Genomic DNA, 23820 nt, shown 5'->3' with positions numbered 1-23820 from the left:
AAAGGAGGGGGGGGGGAGTGAAACATAGTTACTTACTTGTTGATTCCAAATACTAATACATGCGCGGGGGGGGACAACCCCCCCTCCCCCCAAATTGCAATTTCTTTGATCAGGTTTCCAAAGAAAAAACTTTGGAAAAAGCCCATCGCAGCCTGAAGCTCGTCACGAAAGGCTGCAGGCGGGTCAGCAGAACCCGCGGCAGGTTCTAGGGTCCGGGGCCCGCCAGAGCTGTTCAGCTCCTTCCTTGTGCTTGGCTGGGCTGAGCCATGGGGGGCGGGGAAGCGGGGAAGCAATGGGGGGGGGAGACACTTTCCTAAACTTTGCGGCCACGTCCCCACTCCCCGCCCCCCCCCCCCAACACACATTTTCTCACAGCTCCAGCGAGGGGCGAGGAGGGAGCGTCTCTGCCCGGAGTCCGTTGCTGTCGGTCCCCCAAAGCGGCCCGAGCCGCTGTGAACGTGTCCAGCACTCCAATCAGCAGACCCAGCGGTCATTGTCCACAGTGAATTGGGGTCCATTGTTCCGAGCTCGGCCTGATCTGCAGGGAGGATTTGTTTTCACGCCTTTGGTGTCCGCCCCCCCCCCCCACACACTGAGTTCGATGGGGGGTGGGTGGGGAAAAAATCACAGAGGAAGCCCCAGTTTAATCCGAACCCCCCCAGCAGTGCCGGCAGAGAATCTACAGCGAGCACCAGCCTCGCAGGGTCCCTCTCATTTAGAAGACAACTTGTTAAGCCGAGACGAGCAGCTCTGAACGCTGGCTGGCTGGGCTGGGCTGGGGCTCGGGTTGTTCTTCCGACTCGCTCCCCCTTTTATTCCAACTTCAGAACTTTTGGCCGAGGTGCTAAAGGAGGGAGGGTTGCCTAGGAGCAGAGCGCTCGGGTCCCCCGCCGCCCACTCCGGGAGTGTCTGTAACTTTCAGGCTGCCAGCAAAGGCAGGCGGTCCAGCAATTCTCACGGTGCATCAGTCAGCGAGTGGATTGATGAGCAGGAGAAGAGGAGAGAGGGGGAAAAAACCCAGAAAGAAAAGATGAAAGGGGAGTGAGTGGGGGGGGGGAGAGGAGGGTATTTACCTCCTACACGCCCCACATCTGCATCCTGAATGATTTAGGTACCACACACCCCAACTACCCTCAAAGCTATTAACGCTTCAGCAGAGAGAAAGGGAGAGGGGGGAAAAGCCAGACCCCCAGGGTCTAGGTTGGGAAAAGGAAGCTCAGAACGCTGGCTGCGAAGGAAGCAAGAAAACCAAAATCAATCCACCCAGGGAAGAGCAGATCCAGCCGCAGCTCTCGCCTCGGGAGAGGGCTGCAAAGAGGTATTGGAAGCTGAGTCTTGCTGGTCACGTTGTCTTTACGTGGGGTTAAATAGCTACGTCCGCTTGTCACCCCCCGCCCCCGCCCCAATACCTGGCATTGCAATGGGGGCCTTTGGAGGAGTCTGGCAGCGGCCTAGACCGACCTGGGGGAGGCACATGACGGCCCCGCACACAGGCCCCGTGAGAGGAATGTTACCCAAACATCCATTTTGTCCATTTTGGAAACGGAGATGGGAGGCAAAGAGAAAAGAGAAAATGCCCCCCTCCCCCTTGCTCCATATTTTACTACGTAAAGCATGACGTCGTGACGTTGCGGAGCAGGATAGGTTAGCTGCATTCATATTTTAATGGTTTTTTGCTGGGGGGGGTCAAGGCGAGGCTGCATGTCTGATCTTCTAGAGGAAAAATTCAGAACGGTGGAGACTTAAAATACTAGTACAGGATAAATCAATAACCCCTCGACGGTTAATCTAAAACCAACCAACAAATAAATAAATCCCCCCCGTGGGGGTCTTAGCCCAGCTGTTTTGTAAGACTGTCTCAGCCTTGATTAGTCTCAGCTCCTGATCGATAGGAGCTGATCAGGTTCCTAGGGCAGCTTTAAAGCAGCGTTCAGAAACCAGAACAGACAGAAGAACAATTCAAATAGCGGGGGGCTCTGCCTTTCAGCCCGCCTAGGGGCTGGAGCTGCTCGGAGACACAGCAGAGCGAAGGTGCTTGGCTACCCGGGGCATTTCAGGGTCTTCTTGCCATGCCGAGAAGTCCCTGTTCACGGTACCAGGTAAATTGGGGACGCAGGTGCCGGCGCGTTGTCGAGGCGTGGCTGGCTGCGGTGCAAGGGATCGTGGTGTGTTCCACAGACCGACCTCTGAGCCTGCGGAGAACAGACACCTTGTCCCCTGGCACTTCAGCCGTGGGCTGGTTTCCTTTGGCTGTTGCTAGTTCATATTTCTAAACTCCCAAGAGACAGAAAATAAATCACGTCGAGAAGGGAGCACTCCCACTGCTCATTCCCTGTGTGTTTGTCGGGGGTGACGCTGTCTATTTATAGCCTAGCTTTTATAGGAAGATAATATTTGCAAAACAATTCCCATGCCCTCTCTCCTGCTCGTATGCGTTTACTCTTTTCTTTTAACAGCTCCCCCCCCCCCAAAAAAAAAACCCCAGCAATTTTTGAACCGGTGGCGACTTTTGTCACCGGATTGAAGTGTAGACCCTGGCTTCGGGCTATAAAAACCACAGCCGGCAGAGTGGGCCCCGAGACCACTCGCAAAAGTTTGTTAAAGGTCGTGAACGTGGCTAGCCAAAGAGTGAAACTAACACGACCCCCCCCCCCATAACGGAGCGTAGTCTCTCTTCGCAACTAAGGTGAATTCTAGGACAAACCGAGGAAAGGACGCTTTAAAAACACGCTCTGTTTGTTCGTTTTAGTCTCTGCATCAACCCTTTGCTTTCCAAAATCGGTCCTAACGTGTTGTAAGCGCTTTCCACCCAAGGCATCTCCCAGGCATCTACAGAATCGTGTCTAGAAATTGGAAATCCGTATTTTAGAGTAGCTGGTTCTTCTAACGATCCTTCCCAAGAGCCCCGGGGCAGCGGGGGCCGCTCACCGGGCAGCGTTAACGGCGGAAAAAGCCGGGTTAAACGAGAAACCTCTTTTCAAACGTTAATATCTGCAAACAGGCCAGGAAGGAGATGTCAAAGCAGCTACTCCCAGCGGAGAGAGCCCCACATCTCCCAGCCTTTACACCGGGGGGGGGGGGCTCCTGTCAAAGGTTTCCGATGGGAAAGTGGACACGCCACGTTCCGCCGGTGCAGACCCCCGGCTGCTGGCCGCGGGCCCCAGCCTGGGATAAGGGGCCCGCTGGAAGCCGAGGCTGTTTGCACGGCACCCGGGGCCCGGCTGCTGAGCGGTGTTTAAGGCATCTGCAGATACGCACAGACTTCGGGACAGCTGGACGCCCGCGTGCGCCTTGCTCCGCCTCACCGAGCCGCTCCCCGCGCACCAGCGGGCTGGAACGAGCCGAGCGGCAGAATTTGGGGCCCGTCTGCAAAGGGTCGAGTTAGAGACTGGGGCAGCCCAGCGGGGAAATGTTAACCACCCCCCCGGGCTGTTCTGCGCAAGGAGCGGGGCTCGATTTCGACACTAGTTCAGAGGAAGGAAACACCGGGTTTCCTGAACTAGAAGAAAATAAATCTCTTCCCTTCTGTAGGCAGCAAAAATACCCAGAGCCGCAGGCGGTATTTACTGGGGCAGACTCCGTCACTCGCGGGGTATGTTCTTTGCTCTAAAGCCACTAAAATGTTGGGGCACCCGCGTGTCTGGGGGGGGCTCCCCTGCTTTCGAGTTGGTGTCAACTCGTGCAGGGGGACCGCGCGGTGTTTTCCACACAGGCGGCTACTGATGCCCGGCCCTGACCAAGTGCCCAGAGCCCGGGGTGCGGAGGAGACGTGCCCTGCTCCGGGATCGAGACCAGACCAGGGCTGACGAGGAACAGCCCGCTAGCAATGGTGCAGGGCTGCGGTGCCAGCCAGATCCCTGGTCAGACGGGAAATGCAGAACGCACGGCGGGTTCTGTCCTCCAGGCTGCCGGGACAAACAACTGGGCGCTCGAGATGCTGGTAAAGAACCGGCAGGTGGGTTTCATTCGGCAAGCTGCAGGCAGATGGGTTTTTATTTGATTTTTATTTCAGATCAGCAAGATGCTAGGCAATTAGCGGAGAAATAAAGGGCAGATTTTTAGAGATGAAGGGAAAGAAAATGGCCAGATAGATGCAGCCCCCATTTGTTAAACGCGGTCTCATTTCCCACCCCTCCCGAGGCTCGCAGGGCCTTTACTGGAGCCCGTGAGAGACCTGCGATAGGAAAGTAAAATCTAAGCGTAAATCTAAACAAGGTACGTGTCGAGCTCTAGTCCTGACATACGCAGACCCTCCTCTTTGGCGGCACCCAAGTTTTACCGTCCCAGGAAGGAAGCTGGACGATAAACGCCTTGGGGAAGCCGGCTGAGCTGTGAACATGGAGAGATCTGGGACGGAGCCCGAGGCGGGTTTGCCTGCTCGGGGTTTTGTGGCTACGCCGGGGTGCCGGACCCAGGCTCTGCCATGCGTGTGTCACCCCCTCCCGTGTCCTGGGTTAAAAGTTTGCCGGGCCAGTTTGGCGCCACACGGTCGGTAGATTAGCGGTCGCTAACAGCAATTCCTGCTCATCACAAATTAGCCACAACCTAACTCGGAACCTTCGGGGGCCTTTTCGCTGGTTAGGACCAAAATCGCTTTTAGGGTTTTTTTTTATTTTATTTTTGGCCGTCCCACAAAATCCAAGGAGGTTGCTGGCTCTGCCCTTGGGGTGTTTGACTAGCCTAGAAAAGCAGCCGGTGAGCTGAAGGTTTCCTGCATGTCTTATCTCCCCCGACACGAAATGCAAACGGAGCCCTTCATCCTGTGTTTACATTGCTCACAGCTTACACAGGAGAGTTTCTTAAGGGTTAATTAGCGTCGTTAAAAATCCACAGATTTCACCACGCTGCCCGAGGGGAAAAGCATTCAGCTTTAAGGGAAAAAAACACACAGGTACAAAACCCAAGCTGTAAAATCCACAGCGACTTCTTTCAGGGATTGGAGGCATTTAAAAGAAGAGACCCTAGGCTGATAATGGGGGGTGCCAGGCGCAGGTCTAGGAGTGTAGCAACGGCTGGATTTCCCTGATGTTTTTAACGTTTGCAAAAGAAAGATACGTAGATTTGCAATTCAGCCTCCTTAAAATGTTACACTCCAGCCCCCAAACAGACACACACAATCCACGCTGGTCTTTCGGGTACCGGCGCAGGAACAAGGGCAACAGAAGTATTACAATGGCGGAGATGTTTTTCTTTTGGAAAAGAAACCGCGTGGTCTCGGTTTGAATTCACTCCGGTCTATGTTCTGCACACGTTGTACTGGGTTGAGGGGTATATACATCCCCTCGCGCTAGAATACACCCCGGATATGGATTTTATAGATACACCCGCGTGTCTATATTTAGTGACTTGTACCTGTGTGGCCGGACACACACAAAGATACACAATCCAGTAAAGGTACACACGTATGGCTGCGTTGGCAGTTATCCAGGTAAGTGTGTACCACACACAATCCAGGCCATTGTAACACACCCTACACCCGGCTGGATCTAGCGGTTCAGGGAGTCTGGAGCGTGTCAGTCAAAAAATCCCGTTTCGGATCCTGCCAAAGGGAGCCGAACCTCTGGCTCCGGGGGCCTGGGGCAATTACACTTTAACCATGTCCTCAAACGCCGGGCTCATTTCTGCGGTGCAGACACCCCCCCTGCCCGAGTTTTGATTCGGAGTGTGCAGCTTTTCGGCGAGGACACGTGGGCGCAATGCCCCGGGAGAGGGTGACCCGGAGCCGGGTTTCTCGGAGAAAGCCCATTGGGGAACGCAGCGCGGAGTTCCCAGCGTGAAAATCCCAGCCAGGCCAAGTTTAGCCGAGAGCTACACACTGCAGTCCTACCCCCGCAGGTCATTCCCCAAAAGACTCCTCTGGTCCCACCTGTGCAGGTAGAAGGTTTTACTTCCCTAATGAGTCCTGCTTTTGCATTTATTAGCTAACGAATATCGGTCCAGACTGTGAGCTGAGTGGACGCTCTGGGCTATTCAGGACCCTCAGCCTCAGTGCAGCTGAAATAAGCTTTGTCGGAAGGGTTTATCCTTGAACCAGGGGCTGGAGCCCCGCGAGGCTACCTGCGCCCTGACTCAGGCTACGAACAAGGGTGGGGGGGGGGGGGGTTAATACAATAGAAAAGAAAGGAAAAGCCACCAAGGATTCAGTTGGGAACAGGTTCGCAGACCTTCCTAGCGGTCTCATTTCCACGAGCACCTTCGACCCGGTCACTTTAAAGGAGAGCACCCAAAAGTAAACCGGGTCTTTTAAACCCCAAAAGTAACCCAAAAGTAAACCGGGAAAACAGCGACACCTGTAGGCGGGTTAGATAATTTCCCCCTCCCCTGCCATAGTCAGAACATTATTAGAGCTGTGAAAAACCAACCAACCCACCAGGCTGATTTCTGCAGCCACTGCGGTTTGTTCATGTGGGACTGGGCAGAAGTAGAATCACCCCCCTGTGGGTGCCGTAGTTAAAACAGGCGCCTCTGACCCATATTTAGCAGAACGCTCTGATTAGATGTTGAAAGGCAAAGCCAGTAAAATCTTTCCCCAGTCCAAGGCTTGCCTTTTTTTTTAAAAAAGGGATAAACTCCCCCTTGTCTGTGCATCATTCTTAAGGTGAATCTGCTAGCCCAGCTCCTTTCCGCTCTCGGTCCCAGGCTGCGTGGCCACATCCTTCCCTGAAACAAAGATGAGGCTGTTATTTTATGCTCTAACATTATTATGCGTACTTAATATTCATGCACAGAGCAGCCATCTCTCTCTCTCTCTCTTACACACACACACAAGGCTCAGGGTGTTAGAAATCAGCTTAGACTCTGCAGTCCACTTAGGAGAAGGTGTTTTACAAAGAGAAGCATTTGACTTCGGGCTCAAAGCCTCTCTTGCGTGGCTTCCAATATTGCATTTTCCCGAGTTTGCACCCAGAGGAGAAGAGCAAGATTATAGACATTTTTTAAAAGAAATAATTTTTAAAAAGACATAATTAACTTAAAATGCCCCCAATCCCAGGCATGGCAAGGTAGGTTTTGTCGCCGAGAAGCAGCAGCGAGCGGTCTCTTCCACGGTTTATTTTGAATGCATGGCACTTTCTTAAAACAAAAGAGAAGATAAATTCCCCCCTCTCCAAACCTGACTTTACTCTCCCTCAGAGCTGTCTCCGGAGGTGAAAGCCCCTTTTGCAGCCAGAAAAGATTTGAGTCCCGGGAGCCACTTACTCCACTGGGGAGCTGTATTGGAGGAGATTTGGGGCCCGGGACTCTCTCTACCTGCAGCCGATAAACCCAGCACCGACTCTTTGGCTAGTCTTTGGCAGGGGGAGGAATTCATCAGGCGATCAAAACCTTTTTGATTTTGTTTAAGGACAAACTCCAGGGTGAGGTCTGGGCATCTTGTAAACACAGACAATGCAGGGATCGGGACAAAGGAGACTAGATCCCACCGCCCCCCTTTCCGAAAAGCTTCTGTTCTGTCCTGTTGCCTCCCACCTAGGCCTGGCCAGGGGAAGGTGGGTGAGTGAGTCATTGATCGGAGCTTCCTTCCCAAAGAAAAACCACTTCCCCACCTCTTCGGCTCTGCTTTCTACCCACCACGGACTCTTCCCCTCGCCCTCATGCCCGATCCAGTATTAAGGGTTTTAAATGTTGGTGAATTAGGCAGGAGACAGGCAAAGTGGGTTCTGACATTTGTCTTTGAGAGCAACTGAAACCAGTAAGCATCTCCAGACACGAAATTCCTTCTTTCCCTCCACTTAAGGAGGATGGGGGGGGGGAGGACATTTGTCACCCCCCCACCTCTTTAAAACCCACCTCTTTCACTGAATTCCCTCCTAGGTAGGGGCGCGGGTGGGTGGAAATTGCTTGTGTATTTTGACTCCCTGTTAATGTTTTGATCAAAAATTCATTAAAAAGAAATCTCCATTGCAGCTAGTTATGAATATTTCAGTGCTTTTGCAAAACAACAAAGAGAGGAGGGAAGGGGTGGGGGAGCCGAGGCATAAATCTGAATAAAGAGGAGGCGGGGTGTGTGTGAGAGCGAGCGAGCGCGCCCAGCATACCGGCTGCATTGACAATGGAGGGGGTTCCCAATGTCCAGCAAAGCTACAGGTGGAAAAGACCCCGCTGTGCACGGCCAGGTACCCGCGTGGGCCCTGCCTTCCGCCCCGTGCTGCAGTGACCTCCAGATATTGACAGGCATGGGGGGGGGGCCTGGAGAGGAGGCGGAATCCCCATCCCTGCACTAACGCCTTGTACTTGTATTGGGGGTTGACTTCCTGGAGTCACTCCCCGGCTTGGGATTCTGCTAATTCTGGGGTGAAACACAAACCAACAGCACGGGGGGTGGCCAGTGACTTCAGTGGGGCCCGGATTTCAGTGTGTGTGGGTCACAGCTAGCAGACAGCCTTCTCACTGATACACCGCCCCAGACCTTAATTGAATAGAGACCAAGGCGGAGCAGGGAACCCCCCCACCCGCCGAGCGTCCCCAGCTCCGGGAGAACAAGGCCCCTGGCGCACCATACCAAAGGTTCAGTTGACGTCCAGTGGGGCGCAGAAAGCAAGGTGCTGGAACTAGGGGTGCTGGGGGCGCTGCTCGCACCCCCTGGCTTGAAGGGGACCCCATCATACCCAGGGGTCACAGTTTGGTTCAATGACAGGTTTCAGAGTAACAGCCGTGTTAGTCTGTATTCGCAAAAAGAAAAGGAGGACTTGTGGCACCTTAGAGACTAACCAATTTATTAGAGCATAAGCTTTCGTGAGCTACAGCTCACTTCATCAGATGCATATCGTGGAAACTGCAGCAGGCTTTATATATACACAGAGAATATGAAACAATACCTCCTCCCACCCCACTGTCCTGCTGGTAATAGCTTATCTAAAGTGATTTCCAGCACAAATCCAGGTTTTCTCACCCTCCACCCCCCCACACAAATTCACTCTCCTGCTGGTGATAGCCCATCCAAAGTGATAACTCTTTACACAATGTGCATGACAATTAAGCTGGGCTATTTCCTGCATAAATCCAGGTTCTCACATCCCCCCCACCCCCATACACACACAAACTCACTCTCCTGCTGGTAATAGCTCATCCAAACTGACCACTCTTCAAGTTAAAATCCAAGTTAAACCAGAACATCTGGGGGGGGGGGGTAGGAAAAAACAAGAGGAAACAGGCTACCTTGCATAATGACTTAGCCACTCCAAGTCTCTATTTAAGCCTAAATTAATAGTATCCAATTTGCAAATGAATTCCAATTCAGCAGTTTCTCGCTGGAGTCTGGATTTGAAGTTTTTTTGTTTTAAGATAGCGACCTTCATGTCTGTGATCGCGTGACCAGAGAGATTGAAGTGTTCTCCGACTGGTTTATGAATGTTATAATTCTTGACATCTGATTTGTGTCCATTTATTCTTTTACGTAGAGACTGTCCAGTTTGACCAATGTACATGGCAGAGGGGCATTGCTGGCACATGATGGCATATCACATTGGTGGATGTGCAGGTGAACGAGCCTCTGATAGTGTGGCTGATGTTATTAGGCCCTGTGATGGTGTCCCCTGAATAGATATGTGGGCACAGTTGGCAACGGGCTTTGTTGCAAGGATAAGTTCCTGGGTTAGTGGTTCTGTTGTGTGGTATGTGGTTGTTGGTGAGTATTTGCTTCAGGTTGCGGGGCTGTCTGTAGGCAAGGACTGGCCTGTCTCCCAAGATTTGTGAGAGTGTTGGGTCATCCTTTAGGATAGGTTGTAGATCCTTAATAATGCGTTGGAGGGGTTTTAGTTGGGGGCTGAAGTTTGGTTCAATGGCTCCCAGCAACCCCACTGTACACAGTGTTCCAACCCCCTGCAAAGGTGGCCCCTGTCCCCCCACCCCGTGGAGCACAGCCAAAGGCCTTGAGGAGTCAGGGGCTATTTTTTTTAATCTGGGAAGGCCCCTCCGCCCCCTAGATGGAATGAAAAGCTCTGGGGTCGCTCCAGCCATGGGAAGGAATCGGGCTGGTAAGGGGAAGGGTTTAGGGCCCGGGCCATATGCGGCGCAAGGGTCAGAAACCTGGCGATTCAAGCAGGCGGGGGTTGGGTGAGACTCACCTCCGGCCTGTCAGTTTCTTGCAGAAAGCAACTGGCCGTGTGGACGGGCGTGGGGAGTGAACCCCTGCTTCAGGGGTGGCTTGGGTGGGTGGCCACCCTGGGAGTCTGTCCTGCTGCCCCCCGCCCCCGCTCTGATCCCCAGTGCACACCCCCAGGCTGGTGACCCAGCCACCTTTCCCACAAGGTCGCAGCGCCTCGCAGATCGGAACCCCCCAGGCCAGGCAGGAAACCCAGACCTTCCCCTGAGCGCTTCTACCCGGCGCTCCGAGCCCACGGGGACGCTGCTTTTACACACCCGGGCTGTGACGCTAAGGCAGCGTTACAGAGCGGGGCAATTAACAAGCTGCTCGGGGCAGGACACGGAGGAGGGGGGTTGGGCCATCGCGGGCCAGCGCCGTTTATTATTCCAGTGAAGAGCTGGAGAGTTTGGAGCCAGGTCTGATCTGTTTATACAGCCCCTCCGCCCATGGCCCTGGTGTAGCCCTGTGCCTCGCGCACCTGTATTTAAAACCCTCCGCCCTCGCCTTTAAAGTCTGACCCCTTCTCCCCGTAATCCCCTGCTTCAGCGCTCACGGCCCTCTCGTTCCGCAGACATTAGCTCCGGGGAGCGGCCCCGAGAACCGAGTCTCCCCGGGGCTGAGAACCTGCCCCGCTCCCTGGGCTGAAGCGAAACACGGGGGGAGTTTGGGTTAGCCCCAGTCACATCTGGCGCAATCAGCTGGTTTGTTCTGGAAATGAGCCCAGTGTTATCCCCCGCCCTTCCCCCCAAAATATTTAAACCACCTCCCAGACGGTCATTATCCAGCTTAAAGACTTGAGATCGGAGGGCAGGGCAGGGCAGGGCAGGAGAGGAAAGGACAGATTATTGCGTTTCACTCAGGGAAACAGCGTCATTTTTCCTTTGATTCCTCCCCAGTTCCTCGAGATGTCCCTTTGTGATCGTTTTCCTCCCCCGGCATGGTGAAACGTAGGATCCAAACAACCCGAAATTAACCAGTTTCCGGAAGATCCCGATCGATTGCGGAAGTTCCTTGACGCCCCAAATCTGCGTGAGCAGAAAAGCAGATCGAAATCGTTCCCCGCCGGTGTCTGTTGCTCTTGGCAGGGGAAAATGCCTCATGTCTGCTCCCCACTCCAGGACACACCCGGAGAGGAGTCACCCCTCACCTCCCCGCAGCCAAACCAAGGAGCAAACCAGGGTGCGGTTCCATGGTCAGCGGTTTTCACCGGAACCGACTTCTACCCCCAACAGCAAATCAAAAAGGGACCAAATTTCCTTGGAGAAACAATCGCAAATCTCCCCTCCCTGAAAGTGACCACAAAGCGACCCCCGGAAAAGCCAGAACTAACGAAACCCACAAAATCTTTAGCCTATTGTCATCGAAACAATGGGTCGGTTCTCTCCGGACTTACACAAGTTAACACCAGGACTTGGAAATAAACGTATTTAGTCATAAGAGAGGGGCCCTGTCCTTATTTCTAGTTTTATGAACTTTAGGAGTGATCTTGGGAGAAAGGTTTATTTCAAGTGACACCTTTGGGGGAGCAGGACTGTGACGGGGCAGAGATCGGAGCTGGGGGGCTCTGCAGCACTTTAGAGCTTAAATACACTCAGCTGCAGCTCACACAAAAAATCATCCTCACGTCTGCAAAAAACCCAGTGTCGCGTGGGATTCCGGGATTGTGTTTACTGCCCTGCCTAGCAGCGAAGGGGCACCAGCCTTTCCCTCGTGCAAAGCCAGAGCCCAGCTGCCCTCACCTTAGCCAGTCCCGCCTTGGGGAACCGCTCTCCCCCGTCTCCACTTTAACCAGGGCGCCCCCACACATCCAACGACTGTTAGTCTGCGGGTGTCGCTGGAACCCGGACATCTCCGCAGCTCCCTTCTAGCGGACTCGAGCCGTCGGAGCGAGGGTGGGAGCAGCTGGGCCCTGGGCGCGCCCCGAGGGCTTGGCTAGCGGCTTTGCTCCTTCAGCTTTTCCTCCAAGAAAGATTCGGGCACTTACATGCATTGGGCCTGGGGTGGGGGGGTTACTCTACTGAAACCGGTGAATACGCCCCCTCCCAGCTGGGACCGACCACCGCCTACTCCACTCTCCCTGCGCAGCGTAGCCCATGGGCCAGCAACGAAACCCCGCCGGCCAATACCCGGAGAAGACTCGTAACCCGACCGCCAGGTCTCGGCCACAGAACCAGGCTCGCTTCTCCCAGACTCTACCGGGCCTTGGCCCCAGGTCTCGGGTGGCAAATGGTTTTCGAGGAACACCCCAGCCCGCAAGCTGCTCCTCCCCCTTCCCGGAGTTCCTGGGCCCGCCAGCTCCCAGCGCTCGGCTGAGAACCTGCCCCACTCCCGCCCCTGCTTCCAGTTCTACACCTCCTCCCTTCACCCCCTCTTCTCACGCTCGCTCGCCACCGGGTTTCTAGTCTGGAGTTCGTTACTGGAGCTAACTGGGGTTAGCGAACCGTTTGTAAACACTGAGCGGACACCCCCCAGGGCCGGGGTCCAGCTAGCGGACACCCCCCAGGGCCGGGGTCCAGCTAGCGGACACCCCCCAGGGCCGGGGTCCAGTGTGTATAGTGGGGGTACTGAGAGCCCTGGAACCGAACTGCAAACCTGCATATGATGGAAACTACTTCAAGCCGGGGGGTGCAACAGCCCCCCTCGCGCCAGCCCAATGTATGGGGCTGCAAATTCTCCTGTCGATCGAGGCTGTTTTCCACCACTTTAAACCCTTTATATTCTGCAACCCGAGACAGCCTCTTGACGCACAGTCAGTACCCAGCTCTCTCCTCCTGCCTAGAGACCCCACCTCCTGCACCCCCTCTTCCAGCTCCAAGCACATTGTTAACACGTGGCCCTAACCTCTTTGCCGCCATGAGCGGCTGAGCTGCATTTCAGGCCCCCCCAACCTGCCTCTTCTGTGCAGATTGGTGTGGAGTCACGTGCCCAATTACACACTCGCTTTACAACTAAGCGGGTCATTAGCGGACACAGCTGCCCATTAGGACCGTTCCGGGCCTAGACTCAGCGCACGAGACCTGCCTACGCCCCCGGGGTGGAGCCAGGAAGAAGGACTTTGTACATTGGGCTGTTTTCATATTTTAAGACCTATTTAATATGCCCAAATGTCCCGGCGCTCTACACATCAAGTCTCAACACCGCTTCCCTTCTTTTCAGACTGGATTTGGGAGTAAATTTGGAGTATCAATGGAGAGCAGACAGACCCTTGGGAAGTCAGCTGCCTCCTGTCCACAAACATCCTCATGGTGTAAATACATTTCCTTTAAAATAGGTCTTGATATCAACTAAACCCGCTGCCTTCGGGTTTGAACGGTGATCTTTACATGGGTCCTGAGTTTCGAAGAAGGAACCAAAGGGAAATAAAATCATTATCAATCCCGCCTCCCCGCAAGAACCAGGCCCTGCCATTGCGTCTAATGCGTCACGCAAAACACATTGATCTTTGGGGTGAAAACTCTGTCCCTGAAGGTCCCTGGGACAGGGTGGGGCCCATGCCTGGATGCTGAGATTTGAAAACCAATTGTGGGCACCCACATAAGTGAGGACACCGAATATTTTGTTCTCACAAAGGCGACTAGAGAAGGAAAAGCTACCCTGCTCAGGACAGGGGCGGCTGGTAGGTCCGATCCACCCCCAGGAACCAGATAGATCCCCGGGTCTCTCCAAGTTCTGTTGTAATATAAAACAAACCAACGCACGTGTGACACCAGATCCCCCGGCAAAGGCAGCTGGAGAGCGTAACCTGGACACAATCTACACGTAGGAGAAGGGGCTCGGGTGTCAATAGAGAGAATTCCGGAGTGGGGAGAAAGTTACAGGCAGTCCCGCTGCAAATCACTTTTAGCGACTTTGCCTCCCCGGCCCTCATCCCACTAGCGATCGATGGAACATCTGTGATCTCGCACTACTCAACCTGGTGCCGTTTTACCCGTCCAGGAACCTTCACTACCCACCTGGCCTGACATACGGACTAGACCGGAGCGCAGCTCAAGCCACTTCCCAGATTGGTCAGGAGCCAACGGGGCTCCAGAGGGCTTGGGGCTGATACCTGCCATATATACATGGCGTGCAAAAAACAACCAACCAACTAATCCCTCCCAAGACCCTCCCTGAAGGAGGATGTTACCCTTCATTGCCTTTCCACTGAACCCCCCTCCGAAAACTGACCTCCTGTTGCGGGAGCGCTGAATGTTTATACGGCGAGGCTCAACACAGGGCCATTTCTCTCTCGCTGTTCTTGTGTCTCCCTCTTTCCCCAGATCACATTGCAAGGATCCAGCCCTAAGTCTTCCCCACACGGTCTCCGCCCCTCGTGTGCCCCAGCTGTCCCAGTGGAGGCAGTTATACATATAAGAAATAAGACCTTTACTTATTTTCAACCAATAAAGACAGTCCGACACCTATTCTACTGTGGGGGGAAACTGAGCGACTTATCCTCTCAGCGATAAATAGATGAGGGTCAGAGCTGGCCAAATCATAGCTGTTTCTGAATTGCTTACGAGTGTATTTTTTCATCAGATTACCTACTCGGCTACCTCAACGTAGCCTGGTCTATACATGCTGTCCTAAACATCAGCATTCCCTGCCTTTCCTCATACGTGATCTGGAATAAGGGTGAGAAGGGGATCACTTGAAAGTGTAGATCTACAGAAAAATAGCGTTAAACTGCGTGGCAATGCAACCTGCAGACCCCGGACACGCTGGAGAATATAAGGAACCTTGTCTGTACAGATCGAAGAGGGCAAAGGTATTGTTTCCCCAGTATCCTCACAACAATGGGACAAGCAGGTTTCAGGACCGATCAGATTCCAGGGAGCTGCTCATTGTTCAAATCCACACACCTTGCAGCTATGTAACCGTTTAGAGAGCAAGACAAAGTGCCAGATGTTAGATCTACGCCAGGTCCCTTTTATCGTCATGCAAAGATTAAAATTATACTGTTCAAACAAAAAGAGCAGGAGGACTTGCGGCACCTTAGAGACTAACCCGTTTATTTGAGCATGAGCTTTCGTCAGCTACAGCTTCTTCCAGTGCAGGAGGCGCATCTGGAAATACACCCAGAAACGAAAGAGAAGAAAGGAGACAGAGAGAAAAAACCAGATGGCACCTGGCAAAGATCAGATTTTAGCGTTATATTTAATCTTGCAGACCGATGTCTTTCCTGGGAGGAGCACAAACAGTGGGCGCTATTTGACTGGCAAATGACGGGAATTTGCTAAAAGATCTTTTGCTGTCTCCCAGCGACCCGCAGGCCCCATGCGAAACACGCGCTTTGCACCTGCCCTGCTACGCGGGGATGGATGTTTCCTTGTACAGCCAGCCAACGCCACGCGAGAGATGATAAAAACCAACAAGCAAAACTGCAACTATGGAAAAGCACAACCTGGTTCCATTCAGGTCCTGAACGTGGACTAACAAGAGGAATAGTGGGAAACATCTGTGTTTCCCCCATCATGTGCTGGGGTTAATTTCAAGTTAATATAAAGGTCATTTTTACAAATGTTATCACCTTGATTAGATGGATAGCTAGAGGGGGGTTCCTGGGGACGGATGGATAGCTAGATGGGTGCCTGGGGACGGATGGACAGCTCGATGGGGTGTATGGGGACGGATGGATAGCTAGAGGGGGTGTATGGGGACGGATGGATAGCTAGATGGGTGCCTGGGGATGGATGGATGGATAGCTAGGTAGCTAGATAGCTAGTATAAAAGAACATGCAGTAAGCAAAGTAATGCCAAGTTCGATGGGTAGCAAATATCCCCAGGAAATGGCTGTAGAGGAGATGCGATGCTGATGCTGCATTATCAAGTTTTACTTTGTTGCTCCGTCCCACACTGAAGCAGAAACTCACACGATCCTTTTGAAAAGAAAAGAACCGTGAACCCTGGGTGGTTCCGCGCTTTGTTCCCTGCGCCTAGAACTGCCCAGGCTCCTCTGAGCCCAGGGGAGGAGAAGATACTGATTTTGTCTTGAGTAAATCTTGGCCGTGCACGTCCCTTTTTGAAAAATCACACGCACTGCCCCCGTCCCGTCCTTGTTTCCTTGCCCCGCGAGACGCAGAGGCTGCAGAAACGCCCTGGCACCAGCAGATTGTGTCTGGCTTCACAGAAGACGCTTTAGTGGCCCTTGCTCTGTGTCCTAGTTACAGACAGACTGAGGTTTATGCTGGGGGGGGGGCACCAACTCCCAGGGACGGACAGTGAAAAGCTTAGGCCGCAGCCAGGCCCCCAGTGGAGAAGGGCTGCGGCTGTAGGAGGGAGAGATCGGCCCAACAGAGGCGTGAGCTCTGCCCGTGGGAAATGTCAGGACAGGCATCGGTTCGTTCCGGGGCCCCGCTCGGCTGGGCTGGATTGTTAAATCCTCTCCACATGCGGTGTCCGAGGCAGGATCCTTTATTTCCGCTACAAACGTAACGGTGCAAAGTTCACACCCCTGCCTCCCCTTCCTGCTGGAGCTGGGTCAGGCCTGGGGCTTCCCCGGGTTCACACCCACCCCCGGGACGGTGCCTCGAGTCCAGGGAGCCCCGGGAGACCGCTCCGAGCTCAACCAGCCTCAGCTTGCCCATGAGCACGCCCGGTCGTTACCGTCTGTATTTATTTATTGGGAGAGAAAAAACAACCAACCAGTTTGTAAATTTCATCTCCTCGGATGCTCGATAAAACCGCACCCGAACATCGCTTTGCAGAAGATTTGTCTTGGTCTCCGCGTGCAGGAGTCTGAGCAAAACCGGTTTGTTTTTTCACATTAAACCGCTGCGGCCCAGTCGTGGCTACCAGGCGATGTGGAGCAGTGGTGCTGTGTGTCCAGACACGAGTCAAGGTCCCTAGTAAATGGCGAATGTGGACTATTCTGTAGGAAAGGGATTTTCCTTAAGCAATTTGTTCTTTGAAGCCCTGTTCTTACAGGGATTGTATCTAGGGGAAATGGACTGATTTACTTCAGAAAATAAAACAAAAAAAGGGGGGAAGATTTTGGAAAATGCTTTTACTGGGCAACTAGAACTTCGTTTTGGAATGAAACTTTTGAAGGGGGGGGTCTTTATTTATTCTTTTAAAATATTTTCATGGGAAATATCAGTTCTAATTAATTTCTAAAGCTGCATTTAGAAAGACCAGGGCCAGGACAGCTCCAGGGAGACAGCTCTGACGATCAGCGTAGTCTGCTGTCCAAATTCATTCTGAAATTAACAAGAGACACAGAAAATGAGACCATTCCTTTAAATCCCTACATCTGCTTTTTTTTTTAAACTGTCCCAGTTATCCCCACCTGCACTTAGCATTTTCCTAGGGAATTACATTAACCTGGAAGGCTCTGCAGGAATCACTTGGCCTTTCTATTTCTTCCCAAACAAACACCAAATTTAGTTGCATAAAGACAAGCAGAAGTTCCTTCCCAGGCAGATCCAGCTACCACACCTTCAGTAGAATCAGGGCTTGCAATGGAGCTAGGACAATTCACACCAGCTGAATCTGTCCCCTCCCTCCTCCCACAGGCCTACTTCTCTTTGGAACAGGTGCCAGCCAGGTCCAAAACTATACCCACAAGGCTTGGCAAGGGCAAACCCCAATAACATGACAATAGGTCTGCCAGGGGGGTTCGGGAATAAGAAGGGATTGTTAATCATTTTACACAATCCCATCAGCTCATGGTTATTTTTTAAAGGAGGGGGGAGTTTGTATCTGTGGCTGGGCCCTTTTTCAAACTCCAAAAGGCTTGCCCCAAAATTTGAACGTTTTGCTCCCTTAAGGATATTTTTCTGTAGTTGATTTTCTGTATTTTATTTTTTTCTTCTCCAGAAAATCCCTGCTCTGGAGAGTCGAGAAAGGGGGTTTCTCCTGATATTAGCTGATGCATTAGGAATTTTATTGGGGGGAGGAGACGATACTTTATTTTAAAATTCCCTTTCTGATCACTGAACGACTGATTGATTTGTCTGCACTCCTCACCCTTACTCTGCAGCCATGGCTGGATTGTTTCGGGGGTGGAAGAAAGTGTAGCCATAACCCACCTCTCCCCCAAATGTGCTAACCTTTCCAGACAAGTTTGGACGGTCACTTTCCCATGGCTTTCCTCTGAGAAAAGTCTATCAGTAACGCCTTGAATATATCATTCACCCCCACAAAGCTGCTACCTGTTCTGAGAACTGATGGTTCACCCCCCCCCCCACCCCACTGTGCAGGGAGAAGCTATTGAGGCAGGATTTATAGTGAACACACAGACACACCATTGTGTGACTTTGGCAGAGGGAAGTGTGAGGGGGTGTGTCTGTTCTGTGTGTCCATCCCTGGGGTGGGGTGGGGGAGTATCCATCCATCCCGCATCCTATCACAAAACCCCAGCGAGAAAGAGCTTGGTGCATACAGACAGCCGCTCTGCAGCCCCAGTATCTGGGCGTCAATCTGAGGAGGTTAATGGGAGGACCAGTCATGGGAGGCAGGGAAGGCTGGGGTCTGGAGAGGGGTTTGTGCATAAGCTGGCTACACAGACAGCACCATTTCCTCCATGAGATGCGAGACCCCTTTGCCCCCTTTGGCACAGCAGATGAGCAGGGCTTTGCTGAGGGACACAAACCCCGGCACCTGTCCCAGGAGGTAGCACCTCTAGGCGGGAAGCGAGGGGACAAAGTGAGTAACCTCTCTCTAGGGCACCCCGGCCACTGGGCTCGATTCCCCTCGTGCCCCTCTTTAAACCCACATCACTCCATTGACTTCAACAGATGCAGGCCCACAGCCTGAACCCATAAGGGACAATGGTAGCATAGGGGCTGGAACTAGGGGTGCTGTCACACCCCCTGGCTAGAAGTGGTTTCCATCATATGCAAGGTTTACAGTTTACAGGCTTCCAGCACCCCCATTGTACACATTGTTCCAGTGCCCCGATGGCAGCTGTCAAACGGGAACAGGACTGGGGCCCGTCTTGAGCCTGCATGGAGACAAGCCCCTGCCACCGAGAAAGCAACTGCCTTCGGTTTCCCAGTGTCTGGGCAAACCCAGCCTGGAAGGGAAGGTGGCCTGAAATTCAGTTCAAACATGGAGGGAACCAGCAGCCAATAACTTCCTGGGGAAATGTGAAAATTGCAGGAGCCAGACGCCTCCAACCATCATCACAAGGACCCGGACTGGGACGTTTTCTTGTGTTTAACAGCACAGCCCTCACCCAGTTACACATCATTTTAGAATGAGGGTCCGTTTCACATAGCTGGATGTTAATTTACCTAGAGAAATCCAGGCGGATCCAGGCCTGTTGCATTGCTCTCTGGGTAGACCCTGCTGCTGGCAGGAACCACCAATACTTCACGTGCTGTTGTGTTTTATATTTTCAAGACAGGATTCCTGCCCCCTTGGCTGGGTTGGAAGGATATCCCCCGCCACACACACAAGCTGCGGCCGCAACCGCTCCAGCACGCCATCTCGGCCTTAACCTCATTCTGACATTTCCTGGCATTCATTCCATGCCAGTAGGTTGCCATAGCAAATTTAAATCTTACAAACAAAACGAGGAGAAAAGCCTGATTAGCATATATTCAAATGAACCATGCAATAATGCAAACCATAAATCATGCAGTCATTGCTATTCAATCAGTGTCTCACAATTCACCCCGTCCCCTGCCTTATTCTGCCCCCCATTCCCTAGGTTTCTCAGCTTGCCTGTTAGCATTCGTCCGTCCCTTGCTGGCTCTGGAGTAGCTTTCCCAAGGGCAGCCCTGAGGGGTTGGCGGGGCTCCTGCTACACGAGCCATTGCTGCTCCTTATTTAAAAAAAAAAAGTCTATGATTAGAACTACATTATAATGGGCTAAGACCCCCCCACCCTCTGCCCCAGCCCTTCCCCTCCCCCCAGACTGCTGCCTTTGCCTACAAGATGTAAAAAGCAGAATCTGTCTCAGCTCAAGCCATGAAGGCCCCTTCACACAGGCACATTTTGTAGCACTGAGAGCACTGGATCATGCTAATCCAGTGTTTGGTGCGTTACACCAGGGCCTGGGTGGGAGGATTGCACAGGAAGCCTCTGGTGTCCAATCTCTCAGGTGCTTATCTGGCCCCACATCACCATAACATCAGAGCCCCTCACCAGCTTTCTTGCTTTTGTCCTGGCAAACCCTGGGGTGGGGGGCAGGGCCGCGCTGGAAGGAAGGCCCATCTCCTCCAAGGGGTGCCGAGCTGGGGAAGGGGGTAGGATTGTAATGAATCAGGATCCTGCCTTTTCTCCCAGGGGGGCCTGGGGCTCTTGTTACATGTGCCCTCTCCCCAAGCTCAGTGCCCTCACTCCCACTCGGGCTGAGGTGCGCTGGCTGGGACTCCTGTCTGGAGACATCCGAACGAGTTGCCATGGAGATGGTGGCTTGGTTGCCAGCTGCACTTTAGCCATGTTCATTCTCTCCCAAAGCTGGGGCCTGCCATGGGTACTGCTCCGGATCCCCGTTTCCTCATCTCACTCCCCCAGCCCCTCTGAAATGAGCACGCCTCGCCCATGTGCCCCGGACGCCACACCCCCCGGCAATAGGTGTGAAAGCCTTCCCAGCTCTCCTATTCCATCTCCAGCTCTGCTCCTAATCCCCAGCCCTCCATCCTCAGCCCTCCATCATCTCCTGCAGGTCACCCTGTGACCTTCCCAGCCCAGTGCACCAGGCCATTGCCTTTCCTTCATTTACTGGCCCCCAGCCACTCAGCGCTCCCTGGCCCACACTCCAAGTTATCCTCGTCAGCTTGGCATCTGGGACAAAGCATAAACGGGGCTACTTCCATCCCCATGTGTCTAGCCCATGGCTGACGGATGCAGGGTTGGAAAAGCAAAGGGAAAGATGCTGCATCAGTGGCTCCTGGGTGAGACGGGTGAGCCTTTTCCCCACCCAGCTGTCTGGAAGGCCTCTGCTGTTTGGTACCAAGGGTTTGGAATGGATTTGTGTTGATAGAGCCAGCCCTGAGCGAAGGGACTTGAAATGAACTAGAGTTTGGGACTCACTCTTCCCTGCCTGGTGTATCTGCATTCTACCCTCCCAATGCATCCGTGGGGCAGGGGCTGCATCTCTGGGCCTGGCACGCCGCTGACCATTAATACACAACTAATGTCTGAGTGCCATTTGCAAATCAGCTGAGCCCATCTCCCCTGCCAGCAGCTGTGTGTAAAAATCCAGCCAGTTTTACTGGGTCACTTCCAGCCTCACTGGGAATAAAGATTCTGCATTAAGAACTTTGCCTTATGTATCATTGGCTGAGTAGACTCTGCCCTGATCTCCCTTCGCTGGCTGGGATCCGGTGGAGAAGGGGACAGGGGAGTTGGCTGATGGGACACACACACACTCTCTCTCTCTCTAGGCCAGTTCACATTCAGAGAAAGGTTAGCACTGTGACAGGTGTGCACAGCCTTGCCCGAGTGTAACAGAAGCCATGCCAACTTCCTGGGACCCCCCGCCCAAACATGTGAGCCTAGACGTATTCCAAGCAAGGAACAAAATTGAAAAATCCAGCAAGTGATTCATTCTAGGTAGGCTGTCACTGGTTACCGCTAACGAATGGATTCAAAGCAGCATTACAAGTTTAGCCAGCATCCCTCGCTCTCTCTCTGTCTACACTGCACTGTTTGTAACACTGCTATCCTGGTGCTAGCATTAAAGCAGTGTCCCAGACACACAGCATTTGAAGTCCCCCGTGCCTTCCACCCTGTCTGTACCCTCTGCCTGCATCCTGCTACATTTGTGGTGCAGCCAAAAGCAGGAATCCATCATTGTCCTCACCTGGATCCCTGCCTTGGCCCCATCCAGAAGGGACAAGAGTGAGGTGCATGCAGAGTCAGATAGACTGGAGTTTGCTGTGTTGGCAGGCTAAGAACCCTTCTGCACCAGAGCTCAGTTAGAACCGACAAGTCCTCCTACAACACACTGAAAAACAACTCCTAGAGTGGCTTGAGTTAGTGAGCGCCTAAGTGTTATGGAGTGGGACATAGGTGGTCTGGCCTAGTGGGCAGAGCAGGTGTCCAGGTTGGGGAATGAAGGCTAAGGGTCAGCACCAGAGTCAACAGCCAGTTACTAGAACCAGGGGTCGAGCCAGAGTCAGAATTAGGAATCAAAGCCAAGGGTCAGCACCGAGGTCAGATACCAAATGCCAGAGCCAAGGGTCAAGCCGAAGTCAGGGTCAGAGGCAGGACTGGTCACAGAGGATTGGAGGTGAGGCACAGGGCAGGAGGAGAGACAAGAATCGAGCCCAGATCAGAAGCCAGGCTGTTGGCAGATGCAAGCAGGGTCCAATACAGCCAGAAGGGAAACTACCTTGTTACTTGGACAAACTTCCTGTGCCGCCTCCTGTCTTAAATAGCGTAGTTGGACCAATCAGCAGAGCCGGGCGATCCTCCAATCAGAGCTCCCGCAGGTGGTGCCTTGGCATCACACTAAGAACCATGGGATATAGCCCCAGAAATCCTAGCACATGATCAGGGAGGTCAGACTAGACCATCACAATGGCCTTGGAATCTATGAAGGTTATTGCTGGACCAGTGTGGACATGTTTACATGGGTGAGACCTGCACGCAGCTCCGCCCTGTGGCTGCTCATAGCCAGCCTGGTTAACCTGCGCCTCCATCCCCAGTGCCTGAAGCCAAGTGAACTCTGCAGTGAAGAGCTACCCGAACAGACCTAAGCAGGGGAAGGGACAATCCACCCAGCTCAGGGCTGTGCACCATATTCGGGGTTTGGTGCCCATCACCCGTCTACCGGCAGCATCCAGTCCTGATAGGCCAGCAGTTTGCTGCAGCCTGTGCTAGTTAGTTACACCACAGCCACGGGTTAGAGCCCTTCAAAACATGGCACGGACTTTTTGTGATGAAAGCTGATAACTTTTGAACAAAATGGGTTTTTTCCCTCCCAACCCCCCTCCCAGTCCAATGCCCCACCCCCTGCCATGCAGTTGTCACACACGAAGTCTGCAGGGGGAGGGTGTTTTTCAGTGAAAATCCACATTCTGAAAAAATAAGTAATATTTTTTTTGCATTTTCAATTTTCATTAATTTTTCCCCCCAGAAAACAAAATACATTTCCAATCAACGGTCACCATGCACCAAGTCATCTTGATAGGAATCTGCTGGACATCTTGGGGCTCTTTCTTTCTCCCAGAGACCAAAATTAAGATAATCGATAAAATCTGAGTCTCCTGGGGAATTTCATCTTCTGATTTCAAGATTGTTTTGCAATTCTGCGGTTTTAACACCGCCCGCTGCTCAGGATAAGCTCTTGGCTACTGTGCGCTCCCCTGCCTGTCTGTTGCATCCGCCTGTTGTCTGCAGATTTATACAACATTTTGGGGTAGGGTCTGTATCTGCTCTATGTTTGTACTGCACCTAGTGCTGCGGGGCTTTGGCATCTAGGTTCTACCACAATATCATTATTAGGCTCAAGAGTCACTGGCTGGAGTTCTCTGGCCTGTGTTATGCAACGGGTCAGACTAGCTGGTCTGGAAATAATATAATATGAATATTGTCATTCCGCTGGTTTCAGATGCCCTGGGTAAAGAGTGAGGTGATGCGCTGGGCTCAGCTTTGGGTCCTCTCTAGCCACGGGATGTAAATTCTATGGGTCAGTTGGTGTAAATGAGTATAGCTCAGGATAATACTGATTGACACCAGCTGAGGATCTGGCCCTAGCTTGCTACGTTTGGATTGTCCTGGGTTCCCGACCATCCGAGATGTCAGCAGAGCTCTCAGCTTCTGCCAAATCTGGTCTAAGGATTTATGTCAATCTCTGGGTT

General features: G+C 52.8%; 2 long non-coding RNA genes across 3 annotated transcripts in view; one reads left to right on the top strand and one right to left on the bottom strand.

Annotated features, from left to right (window-relative positions):
- LOC144929893 (uncharacterized) overlaps positions 1–1575 on the bottom strand; it is a 109139-nt gene extending 107564 nt beyond the window's left edge. Inside the window, exon 1 of one of the 2 annotated variants that reach the window (XR_013635017.1) lies at positions 364–1575. This is a non-coding gene — a long non-coding RNA (uncharacterized LOC144929893). Of the gene's footprint in view, positions 1–36; positions 320–363 lie in introns of those variants that run through there. The other variant, XR_013635021.1, reaches the window with a different exon arrangement.
- Positions 1576–3606: 2031 nt separating this feature from the next.
- LOC140903224 (uncharacterized) lies at positions 3607–11521 on the top strand. Its single transcript, XR_012156187.1, has 2 exons — positions 3607–3955; positions 10981–11521. It is a non-coding gene; the product is annotated as an uncharacterized LOC140903224 (long non-coding RNA).
- The last annotated feature ends 12299 nt before the right edge of the window (positions 11522–23820 follow it).

The sequence above is a fragment of the Lepidochelys kempii genome, chromosome 25 (assembly GCF_965140285.1).
Source record: "Lepidochelys kempii isolate rLepKem1 chromosome 25, rLepKem1.hap1, whole genome shotgun sequence".
NCBI lineage: Eukaryota > Metazoa > Chordata > Testudines > Cheloniidae > Lepidochelys > Lepidochelys kempii.
The sequence above is the reverse complement of the archived record's forward strand: the minus strand, read 5'-3'. Positions and strand labels throughout refer to the sequence as shown.